Consider the following 13,435-nt stretch of genomic DNA (forward strand, 5'->3'; position numbering starts at 1 on the left):
CTTGTGGCTTGGCACACGTCCGGAGGCCCATTGACAGACTCTCGGGGAAGGGAGGCTGGTGGACACCATGCTTGCCCGCTTTCTCTGCCTCACTCCGGCTTGTCAGTATCTCCCAGAAAGGAATTCAGGCCCTCATCGGGTGCCCCGATTCTTGCAGGTGCTGCAAGGTGACATCTCTAGACTGCCTGGCCGTGGTGGCCGACCGGCTAATGAGTCACACAGGACTGTCACCAACAGAGAAAGAGTTTTTGACTGTCTACCATTTCCAGAGCAAAGCAAGAGGCAACGGTCCGAAGAGCCCAAACTTTCTGTGAAAGAGGCCTATTGGCTAATCTCCATGGCTACGTCTGAGGGATAGACTTGCAATCAAACACACATCTAAGGGCCGACTGCAAACCTTTCCGGAGACCTCAGACGGCTATCTTTCTGTTCTCTTTCTGCCGTGCTCCAGTATCTCCCAGAGGGGAGCTTGTACAACGTCCGGTGCCCCGTTTCTACATCTGCAGCCTTGTTTTCTGCAGCTACCACCTCACGGATGCCCCTTAATTGCTCCGCTCTGGTGGCCAGTAGGGTCGGCATCCCTGTATCCCGTACGACTGACTGCCACAAACGGGCAGACAGTCTCTGGCCTGCTGCAAACCCCAGGGCACAATACAGACTGAAACACACCCCCATTCTTCCTGTGAGAAGGGACTATTTGCGTGTCCTGGAGCTTTTGACCGAAGGGGCTGGCTTTTGGTTTGACATACGTCTAGAGACCTACTAAGATGCTGTACTTAGCCGGTAAGTCAGTAGATGCCGCCCTGTGCCCTCCATCTGCCTTGCCTCAGATAGCTGGTATCTCCCAGAAAGGAGCTCATATAGTTGCCTGGCACCCTAATGTTTGTGACTGACACTCAGGGTGCCCAGCCTAGGTAGCTGGCAGGACCTAATGCTTGCAGTCCTATAGGACTGTATATATTTGTATACTTTAAATTTTTTTTTTCAACATTTTTATTTATTTATGGGACAGACAGAGACAGAGCATGAACGGGGGAGGGGCAGAGAGAGAGGGAGACACAGAATCGGAAACAGGCTCCAGGCTCCGAGCCATCATCCCAGAGCCCAACGCGGGGCTCGAGCTCACGGACCGTGAGATCGTGACCTGGCTGAAGTCGGACGCTTAACCGACTGCGCCACACAGGCGTCCCTATATTTGTATACTTTAAAAGCTGCTGCCTGACAGTCTGATTTATGTACAATCAGCCTGAATCTAGGTGCTGACTTAGGTCCTCCTCCAAGGGACAGCTAAAGAATACAATAAATGAACTGAAAAATAACCGGAGGGGTTCAACAGTAAACTGGATGAAGAAGAAGAAAGGACATGAAAACTCAAATACAGGGCAGACAGAACTCAGCCAATCAGAGCAGCAAAAATAAGAAAAAAAAAAAAAAACCCAACAATGTAGAAAAGAGAGCTTATAGGACTTACGAAATAACATCAAGCAGACCAATGTTTGTATTAAAAGGTTCCAGAAGAAGGAGAAAAGAGAAAGGGGCAGAAAGCTCATCTGAAGAAAGAACAGCTACCAGAAAATTTCTCTAAGCTGGGGACAGAAACAGAAATCCAGATCCAGGAAACCCTGAGAGTTCCAAATACAAAGCTGAAGAGACTCAAACGCATTATAATTACAATGTCAAAAGTTAAAGACAAGGAAAGAATTTTAAAAGCATCAAAAGAAAACCAATTTCTTACGTAAGAGGGATTTTCCTCCGTAAGATCAGATTTTTCAGGAGAATTCTGGTGACCAGAAGGGAGTGTTATTCAAAGTGCTGAAAGAAAAAAAACTTCCAGCCAAGAATACCTACTGTACCTGACAATGTTTTCATTCAGAATTTAAGGAGAGATAAAGAGTCTTCCAGACAAGCAAAAAGAAGTTCATCAGCACTATACTAGCTTTAGAAGAAATTTAATTTTCTTTTTGAGAGAGAGAGAACCAGAGAGGAAGGGGCAGAGAAAGAAGGGAACAGAAGATCTGAAGTGGGCTCCATGCTGAGAGCAGAGAGCCTGATGTGGGGCTCAAACTCACTGTGAGATCATGACCTGAGCCAAAGTTGGACACTCAACCAAACGAGCTACTCAGTCGCCCTGCCTTAGAAGAAATTTTAAAGAGATTTCTTGAAGCTAAAATGAAGGGTGCTAATTAGTAACGAGAAAATACAAAAGTATAAATCTCACTGGTGAAGGTAAATACATAGTAAAATTCAGAGTCTAATGTTGTAAAGGTGGTGGGTTAATCACTTACAAAGCTTGTATGAAAGCTGAAACATGAAGTAGCAAAGACAGCTATAACTATGATAATTTATTAAGGGATACACAAAATAAAAAGACAAATGGTGAACAAAAACGTAAAACAGGTGGGTGGGGGTTAAAAATGTAGAGCTTTAGAAGATGTTCAAACTTAAGTTCTTATCAACTTAAAACATAGTTATAAGTTGTTACACGTAAGCTTCACAATAACCAGGAAGCGGAAACCTACAGTAGATACACAAAAGATAGAAAAAGAATCAAGCATGCCATTATAGAAAATCACCAAATCACAAGGGAGGAGAATAAGGGAAAAAGAAAAGAACTACAAAACGGCCAGAGGACAATTGACAAGGTGACAATTAAGTACATACATATCAAGAATTACTTTAAACATAAAAGAACTAAATTCTTTAATCAAAAGACACAGAGGGGTGCCTGGGTGGCTCAGTCGGTTAAGCATCCGACTTTGGTTCAGGTCATGATCTCGCAGTTTGTGAGTTCGAGCCCCACATCAGGCTCTGTGCTGATAGCTCAGGGCCTGGAGCCTGCTTTGGATTCTGTGTCTCCTCCTGTCTCTGCCCCTCCCCCGCTCATGTTCTGTCTTTCTCTGTCTCTCAATAATAAGTAAACGTTTAAAAAAAAAAGCCAAATGTACAAAAGACACAGAGTGGCTGAATAGATAAAAGACCCATCTATATGCTGCTTACAACAGATTCACTTCAGATGGAAGGACACACACAGACTAAAAGTGAAGAGATGGAAAAAGATAGCCCATGCAAAAGGAAACCTTAAAAAGAAAGCTGGGGTGGCTATAGTTTCAACAAAGATTGTAATAAGAGACAAAGAAGGTCATTATATAACAATAAAAGGGTCACCCACCAAGAGGATATAGCATTTGTAAATATTTATGCACCCCAAAATGGTAAAATATAGAAAGCAAATATTAACAGACATAATGAGAGAAATAACCAGTAATACAACAATACTACAGTACTTTAACATTCCAATTTCATCAGTGGATAGATCGTCCAGACAGAAAATCGATAAGGAAACACTGGCTTTAAAAAATACATTAGGCCAGATGGATGTAACAAACATATACAGAACATTCCATCCAAAAACCAAGTCTCAAGCGCACAAAGAATATTCTCCAGGACAGATCACATATTAGGCCACGAAATAAGTCTTAATAAATTTAAGAAAATTTAAATCATATCAAGCGTTCTTTTTCTTACTATAATGGATGAAACAAGAAATTGGTTACAAGAAGAAAACTGGAAAATTCACAAATACATGCACATCATACAACATACCACTGAACAACCCATGAGCAAAAAAATACCAAACAGAAATAAAAAAGTGTTTTGATGAAGATGAAAATACAACATACCAAAACTTATAGGATGCAGAAAAAGCAGTTCTAGGAGGGAAGTTCACAGCAATAAATGCTTACCCCAAGAAACAAGAAAAAATCCAGAAAAGCAAAACCTAACTTTACACACCAAAGAACAAGAAAAAGAGGAGCAGGGCCCAAATTTAGTAGAAGAAAAAAATAACAAAGATCAAAGCAAAGATAAGTGAAATAAAGACTAAAAAAGCAACAGAAAAAGATAAATGAAAGTAAGCTAGTTTTTGAAATGATAAACAAAATGTGTAAATCTTTAGCTAGACACACCAAGAAAAGATTGGTGCCACAGAAATACAAAGGATCATGACTGACCGCTGGGAAAATTATACTCTAAACTGAACAACCCAGAAGAAATGAGAAAAATTCCTGTCAACCCACAATCTATAAGACTGGATCATGAAGAAACAGGAAATCTAAACAGACCAATTTTACTAAACTAGTAAGGAGACTGAAGCAATAATCAAAAACCTCCCAACAAACAAAAGTCCAGGACCAGAGAAGTTCACTGGTGAATTCTACCAAATAATGCCAATCCTTTCTTTTAGAACTCTCCCAAAAAACAGAAGAGGAAAGAGTACTTCCCAATTCATTTTATGAGGCCAGCATTATCCTGATATATACCACAAGAAAATCACAGGCCAATATACTTGATGAACATAGATGCAAAAATCCTCCATAAAATATAGGTAAACAAAATTCAACGACACATTAAAAGGACCATATGCTTAGATCAGGTGGGATTTATTCTAGGGATGCAAAGATGGTTCAACATCCACAAATTAATGTAATATAACACACTAACAAAATAAATGATGAGAATCACAAAACCATCTCAAAAGATGAAAAAAAAAAAGCATTTGACAAAATTCAACATCCGCTGATAAAAACTCTCAACAGTGTGGGTATAGAGGGAATGTACCTCAACATAATAGAGACCATATATGACAAGCCCGCAAGTAACATGATATTTAAAGGTAAAAAGCTGGAAGTTTTCCCTCTATCATCAAGAACTAGACATGGATACCCACTCTCCCCACTTTTATTCAATAAAGTATTGAAATGCTAGCCAGAGAAATTAGGCAAGAAAAAGAAATAAAAGGCCCACAAACCAGAAATGAAGAAGCGAAACTGTAACTATTTGTTAATGACATGATATTATGTATAGCAAATCCTAAAGACATGACCAAATAATCTGTTAAAACTAAAAAACTCAGTGGAATTACAGGATACAAAATCAGTACAGAAAAATCTGTTGCATTTCAATATGCTATTAACAAAGTAGCAGAAAGAATAATTAAAACAATCGTACTTACAACTGCATCACAAAGAATACCTGGGAATAAATTTAACCAAGGAGGTGAGAGAACTGTACACTAAAAAATATAAAATATTGATAAAAGCAATTGAAGATGACATAAATAAATGGAAAGAAATTCTGTGCTCATGGAATAAAGAATTAGTATTGTTTAAGTGCCCATACTATCCAAAGCAATTTATAGATTTAATGAAATCCTGGTCAAAATTTCAATGGTATTTTTCACAGAAATAGAACAAACAACCCTAAAATCTGTAGGTAACCACAAAAGACCCTGATTATCTAAAGAAGTCTTCAGAAGTAAAAACAAAGCTAGTGGATGGAATCATACTTCCTGATTTCAGACTATGTTACAAACTACAGCAATCAGAACAGGGTGGTATTGGCATAAAAACAGACACATAGATCAATGCAACAGAATAGAGAAACCTACACACATACAGTCAATTAATTTACAAAAAAAGAGCCAAGAATATACAATGGGGAAAGAACAGCCTCTTCAATAAATGGCGTTGGGAAAACTGGACATCCACACGCAAAAGAATGAAGCTGGACCAGTATCTTACACAATCCACAAAAATACACTCCAGGGAAGATGGTGGAGGAGGATCCTAGGTTAACCTTGTCCACAGATACACCACCCACACTCGTGTAACTGACCCAGAAAATGACCCAAGGACTGGCAGAATGGCTCTTCAGAGGTAACTGTAGAAAGGAGGCTACATCCAAAATGGTAGGAAGGGCAGAGCCGGTTAAAAAGCAAACCAACCTACGAGACTAATCACAAATGGGAGGGACACACCGTGTGCACAAAGGGAAAGGAACAGATCCCACACCAGGCACTCTGGACACAGGGGATGTACACTGGGAAGACAAATCCCCGTAACATGTAGCTTTGAGGACCAGAAGGGCTTAACTTCGAGTTTGTACAACTAGTGGGGCTTAACACCAGAACTTTAAAAATCAGTGGACTGTCTCTGGGAAAGCCGGAAAGCAAGGGCAATAGGAAACGGTCCCTGCCATATACAAGGTATATATACACTGAATATATATATATATATATATTCAGTGTATATATACATACAATGGAATAGTACTCAGTAATGAAAAAGAATGAAATCTTGCCATGTGCAACAACGTGGATGGAACTGGAGGGTATTACGCCACGTGAAATAAGTCCGAGAAAGTCATAAAGGTTTTCACTCATATGTGGAATTTGAGAAACTTCACAGAAGACCACAGGGGAAGGGAAGGAAAAATAAGTTACAGAGAGGGAGGCAAATCAGAATAATCTTAAATACAGTGAACAAACTGAGGGTTGATGGGGGTGGGGGTTTGAGGCGCAGGGGAAATGGGTGATGGGCACTGAGGAGGGCACTTGTTGGGATGAGCACTGGGTGTTGTATGTAAGTGACGAATCACAGTAATCTACTCCTGAAGCCAAGACTACATTGTGTATTAGCTAACTTGACAATAAATTATTAAAAAAAAAAAAACACACACACACACCACCAACAAAATATAAAACAAACAAACAAACAAACAAAAAACAAAACAAAAAAATCCCCCCCAAAGAAGCAGCAGTTTGAAAAGTGCCTGGGGTACACGGGAAGGAGATTTATTTACTAACCTCAAAACATGCACTGGAGTGGCAGAGATCTTTGGGAACTTCTCCAAGAACCAAAGAGCTGGTGGGCACTGTCTGCCCTCACCCCAGCCTAGACACACAGCCAGCTGTGGGAACCAACATGAACCCTCACCACCTAGCTTGCTAACACCACATCCTGCCCCTGCATTCTCCTGTGGACTACCCGATCCGACTGCCCCGCTCGGCGGGAGTCTATGCAAAGCGACACCACAAGCTTCTCCTTGTGCAAGCGGCTCCCTACCAGCCACTCCAAAGCAACTCCTGCCCTGGGGACAGGGGAAAGTAACCGGCAAGAGGCTGGGTGCAGACATCTGATCTGACCGCTGGCCCTGCCTATGAACAAAAGCCTCATAAGGAGCAGTACAAAGAGAGAGCCTGGTAGTTCCGGGTCACCACAACCCCAGCAGACTGACTGGGGACAGATGTCAGGTCTGACTGCGGGCCCTGCCCATCAGTAAAAGCCTCTCAGGGGGGCAACGCAAGGAGAGCGCCCTGAAGTTCAGCGTGACCAGTTCTGGCAGATGGGCTGAGGAGGCATCTGGTCTGACCCAACTCAAGCCCAGGGCAGCCCCACACTGGCCCCTTAAGAGCATTGGGGACCAAACTCTGCCCTCAACAGGCAAAGAGGGCCACTGCAGACACCTGGACTGAAGGCGAACATGGCTCAACCACAACAGGGCACACACTTCTCGAGCCTCTGTCCCCATCTGTGGGAGGAGGAACAGTGTGGGCTTCTCTGTGGCCTCGCCGCTAGAATTTGTTGCCTACTTAGATATCATTGTTGCCTCTGTGAAGACCTCCTAAATAATACATGGGCTCCCAGGAAAGCATTACTTTAACATTTATCAGGGACAAAATGATTCAACCAAATCTCAAAGCATGGGACCTCTCCCTGCCCTGAGCCCACATTTTACATCTGCTTTATTTTTTAAAAAAATCACCAAAAAGCATTCCAAACGTAAAGATAAAAAACCTTCCTGGTTCCCATAATATTGAAAAGTCATTCAGCCTTGGGGCGCCAGGCTGGCTCAGTGGGTTAAGCCTCCGACCTTGCCTCAGGTCACGATCTCACGGTTTGTGAGTTTGAGCCCCGCGTCAGGCTCTGTGCTGACAGCTCGGAGCCTGGAGCCTGTCTCCCTCTCTCTCTGCTCCTTCCCCAGCTCACACTCTCTCACTGTCTCAAAAAGAAATAAACATTAAAAAAAAATTTTTTTTTTAAGTCATTCAGCCTTGCACATACTAAAACCACGAGAGAAAGTCTAGAATTTTCTAGAATGCTCTGTCATAATAATTTGTAAACTTTATGTGAAAAAACCATATAACCCTGCACCAAATGTTCCTTCCCCAGAGCACTCTCTTCTTTGTGAAGACTGTGTATCCTGGACAGCCATACTAGCTTGGGCTCAACTCACTCTTTTCCTTTTTAATTTTTTTTTTTTCAACGTTTATTTATTTTTGGGACAGAGAGAGACAGAGCATGAACGGGGGAGGGGCAGAGAGAGAGGGAGACACAGAATCGGAAACAGGCTCCAGGCTCTGAGCCATCAGCCCAGAGCCCGACGCGGGGCTCGAACTCACGGACCGCGAGATCGTGACCTGGCTGAAGTCGGGCGCCCAACCGACTGCGCCACCCAGGCGCCCCTTTAAAAATTTTAAAAAGGTTTGTTCATTTTGCATTGACATTTCCTGGCACAGCTGGCAGGACATCAGAGCAACTCACCTGAGAACACCTGGGGGTTGCCTGGACCCCGGCTGCTCCGTGCCAGCACCGGCCCCTTGTGCCACTGCAGTTTCTCAGCACCTCACAGGTGTATCGGGGGACTTCTCCTGATACCCGGACCTCCTCAATTTGAGTTGATGATCCTGACTTCGATTCCAGCTGTTGATGGTTACCGGTAGTGTTCTCTAGGTGGGAATAACCTAAAGGAGTTGATGGATTATTTGTTTTATTTTGGCATTATACAAATTGATGTTTTAATAGAAGGCTTGTGTAAATTTTCTGGCTAATAATATGAGAGTCTAAATCATTCAGCTCCAAAGAGAACTGAGTGGGAACAGACTCTGTACCTCTCTCCCCAAAGAAGGGAGACCTGAGATGGACCTCATCTGTTTCTGTAGCCTGCATAAGGGTAGGAGGATTTAGTTTCCACACATCTCAGCCTGCTGGGGCGAATTCTGTCTGATAGGCACACTTACAGTTGTGATCCTGTATCTAAAGGGAAAATCTATTTTATCGTGACACTGCTGAGCCTATGTATGTTTTGAGCTCAGTAAAAAGATGGCCACTAAATGGATCGTTAAATTATCACACCGTCTCGCAACCGGAGTTACTCTGTCAGAGATCAAATACAGGAGATGAGATTCCCTACATTCAGGCTTTTAAGCTCCCCCATGATAAAGATGCTTCATTGCATCGTTATTGCTCCCCAAGCAGGGGAGCTCAGGCCCCGGGCTTCCACCTGTGCACAGAGGGGCCACACCCCAGATCCTATACCCTGAGCCTGGGGCACTGTGACCACTTCTAAAAATACTTCTTTTAAAATTAAAAAAAAAACAAATAAAAATAAAGATGCTTCAGGGGAAGTGACCCGACTGACGGACCAGAGAGACAAGTGTGGACAAAAATCTAATAAGACACCTGACCCCCTTCCCAAAAGTCAGAATGAGGAAGAGGAGGAGGGAAACAGGCAGACACTGGACACCCTAAATCCACCGCCCCAAGCCCAGGCACCAGAACCAAAGTCCAACCCACGGCCCGCTCCTCCAGCTCCTCGAAAGGGCTGAAAAGCAACCAGGGGAAATGCCTGTTTCACAGGAGGGAGAGATAGGAAACAGATGGAAAAGTGTTAGTCCAAACTTTGAATCTGCCTCTGGCCTTGCCGGGGTTGCCCTTGCCACCTCTGCCTCTACCTCCCCCCTCCTGCTGTTCCTGTACCTCCACCTGGGCTGCTCCTATATGATCCTTGGGGCCGTCAACACCGGCAGCTCCTGCTCCCCCTACCCTCACTATCAAGGAGCAAAAAGCACCCCAAGCTGTCGGGCTACTTCCTTATGAGGTTCAAACCGAAGCACCTCCCAAATCAGCGTGAAGGGGCCCAAAGACTCCCCTGGACTTCAGTCGCCCACTTCAGATTTCCCCACTGGAGCTCCAGATAAAACTGACAGTGGGGAAGGAATTGACTTTTTTTTTTTAAGGTTTTATTCTCAAGTAATCTCAAGTAATCTGAATGAAAATGTTCAGAGCCCAATATGGGGCTCGAACTTGCAACACTGACGTCAAGAGTCCCATGCTCCACTCACTGAGCCAGCCACGTGCCCCAATCAACTTTTTGGTAGACACAGGTGCAACATATTCAATATTAAAGCTACTTCAAGGTTGTTGGTTTCATTAAAATAGACATGAGTTTTAGAGTTATCAAGATCAAATATAATACAGATATCAGCTTTTACTCTACCTGAATTTATGAGCTAAATTTGTGTTGTATCTGTTGCAATGTCTCAACAATGACTTAAAATGATTGTTGATTTTGTCACATGCAGTTCACGTGGGTAATTTTAAGAACAAGTGGGTTAAACATATAAAAAGGTTTATAGCTTTCAAAATCTTTAGTAGCCTTGAAGTTTTGCTAGGTAATTAAATGATAAATTGGTTCAAACTCATTGGATATCTAAGCCTTTTCCAAATAAGATAAAATGAAACATTAAATACTAAACACAGGTTTACCTACACTGTCTTATTATAAGAAAACTAAAGATCAGTTTGGGTTTGTTAATAAATACGTTTTATGCTTTATTAAAAGACTGTACTATGAGGAAATATGGTTTTAGAAATTATGAAATATATTCATAAATGTGCCAATCTACAGAACACGGTGGGGGGGGGGTACCTGGGTGGCTTATCTGGTTGAGTGTCTGACTCTTGATTTCAGTTCAGGATCTCACTGTTCATGGGCTGGAGCTCACATTGGGCTCTGTTCCGACAGTGTGGAGCCTGCTTGAGATTCTCTCTCTCTCTCTCTCTCCCTCTCTCTCTGCCCCTCTCCCACTCATACATACACACTCTCTCTGCCCTGCCCCTGCTTGTGCACTCTCTCTTTCAAAATAAATAAATAAACGTTAAAAAAAATCTTTAAAGAATACTAGTATAACAGTTCACAATTGCTTACTACTCAGTTTCTACTAGAAATTAAGGTTTCTAAGCATGAAAAATACTGATAAATGTAATTGAGACTACTAGAAATAATAAGGAAAACATCTCTGTACTCAATCAAGGGATGTTAGAGATATGCTTTTGGTAAGATAAAGTATGGGGAATAAAAATACATTTTTGTTGAGGGAAAAAAAAGTCATCATGTCCTGAAATGAGACTGGTTAGAGACAAAAAAAACTTAGGGCAAAATCTGAATGAAAAAGAAAAGTTGTAGGTTTGCAAAAGGGAATCTCTGGAAAAAAAAATTTATGAATGTTCAGAACAAAAACTGGGATGGAGGAGTCTTAAAAGTACACTAATATAAGATTGAAATTTGGTTTTTCCCTCTATGAAAAAAGCAAAGTTTTCCTGGATTGTTGGTCTGCTCTTGATAAATTATAAACAAAGTTTTTTGTTTTCCTTTATCTGCCCAGAAAAAAACAAGATTTCTATATTTGGTTTTATCAGGGCCTTGATTACTTAAGAAAACTAAATCCTCTCAACATTAAAGGAGCTAACTTTCAGGGTGCCTGTGTGGCTCAGTCAGTTAAGCACCCAACCTCGGCTCAGGTCATGATCTCACGGTTCATGGGTTCAAGCCCTGTGTTGGGCTCTGCACTGACAGTATTCTTGGTATTCTCTCTACCTCTCTCTTTGCCCCTCCCCGACTCATGCTTTCTCTCTCTCTCAAAATAAAGTTAAAAAATAATAAAGGAGCTAACTTTTGCTAACAACTATATAACCCTATATATTTGCCTTTGTAATCTTCTGTTGCCACCTTGGTTGAATAATTATTGTTTTATAATAATCTATGATCCTATTTAGGTATGTTCTTTAGAACCTTCTGAGGTTTATAACAAACTTCCCCAAAATGCAAATTCTAAATTAAAGGCTTTTTAACTAATTAGGCTTGTCTATTTGGTGTGTTGTTACACGAGAAGTGTGCACAAACGGTGATAAATCTGAGGCTCTATAGTATGAGTAAATGCTGTTTATTGTGTGAGTAAATGCTGTGAGTAAATGTTCCAGAAAGTATATAAAATTCCTAAAATTTTAATATGTTCTGGAACAACGTTATCACTTAAAATTCTAATTATTAAAATGCTGTGCATCACAAAAATAACCAAATTTTCTTGTCAACTGTTTTATAAGGGACTCTCATTGGATTTTTAACCATGCCCATTTTTGAGTTCTGCCATTTACAGTTACATTCTGATGTTCTTGCAAATGTGTTCCAGCTTCAAGAAGATTCATAAAAAGAACTTTTTACAAATACAAATTTGTGATATCTTCAAGATCATAAAGCTAAACTGGGTAAGAATTTCTGGAACTAAGGGAAAAGCTGCATTCACACAAAATAGGAATTAATACCATGGGACTAAGTGAACTGAAAAATATTATAGTTATTATGACTTATTGGAAACACTCCTCGTTATCTAATGTTTGCTCTTTCAGATTTAAGGAAAATTTTCTCTTATGACATCTATTACTTACAGATATTTGATAAAATATTCCTTTGTAAACAAACTGAAACATTTATCTTTTCTCTCTACCTGAACCCTCCAGAATTCATAAGCTCTCAGTGAGTATTCTTTCTTACGTGGCAATTATAATTATTTACATAAGTTCAATAAGACTCTGTTCTCCTCGTAACAGGGCACGATTGCAAACACTGGTTATACAACCAAGGCTTTGACTGGAATGTCATTATTTGAGAGAGACATTCATAGACTCAGATGTGACCAGACAGCTGTAAGGAATGAAGGTTGACTTTATGGAGCCAATAAAGCCCCTTGGAAATGTTAGCCTGACACCTTGCTTACAGAGTTCCCAGCAGCTTTGCCAGGTGAGTAAAGTGCAAGTGCAGGAACCTCAGATTTTGGAGACCTTGAGAAAAGTAACTCACCCAAATCTATACGTATTGAAGGCAAATCTGACAGCAAGTATTTGGACTGGCTTCTGGCCTTGAAAGGCTATTAAAAGTTTAATTGGAAATTCCTTATAAAAAGTTCCAGCAAACAAAATATACATATATATATATATATATATATATATATATACATACACATATAAGCAAACTTACATAATCAGTATGCTTATGTAAATAATCAGGCCAAGTTTATTAGGACTGAACTTACTTTTCAAATAGGTTCATCTTTATTTGGCTATCCTTGATGGAAATGAGAGTGGCTTTAGAGAGAAAAAATTATGTTTCAATAACACCTTTGTGGAAGTTAGATTCTAGTTCTAACTCTCTTTTAATGTTTGTTGTTGGCCTAAGCTACACAACTTGAGGTAACATTCAGAGAAACTGTCACAATAGCTCGTGTATAGACAGTCTTAGCACCTGTTACTCTGTGGGGATGATGAAAGGACCCCAAGGGCATATGATTATGTGAACAGCTGGACGAAGGGATGGACTCCCTGACAACTATGTAATTCATCTGTCACCAAAAAGGTCCAGACAAACAGTAGGTCTACTGATTACCAAATTAATCACCTTGGCTGGTTCCTGGATAGGACTAGCTGGGGAAATAATTTACTACAAAGTTACAGCCACCGTGTCCATAATGGTGGCTGAAACA

This window comes from Herpailurus yagouaroundi, unplaced genomic scaffold (assembly GCF_014898765.1).
Source record: "Herpailurus yagouaroundi ecotype Mexico unplaced genomic scaffold, PumYag 142, whole genome shotgun sequence".
NCBI classification, from domain to species: domain Eukaryota; kingdom Metazoa; phylum Chordata; class Mammalia; order Carnivora; family Felidae; genus Herpailurus; species Herpailurus yagouaroundi.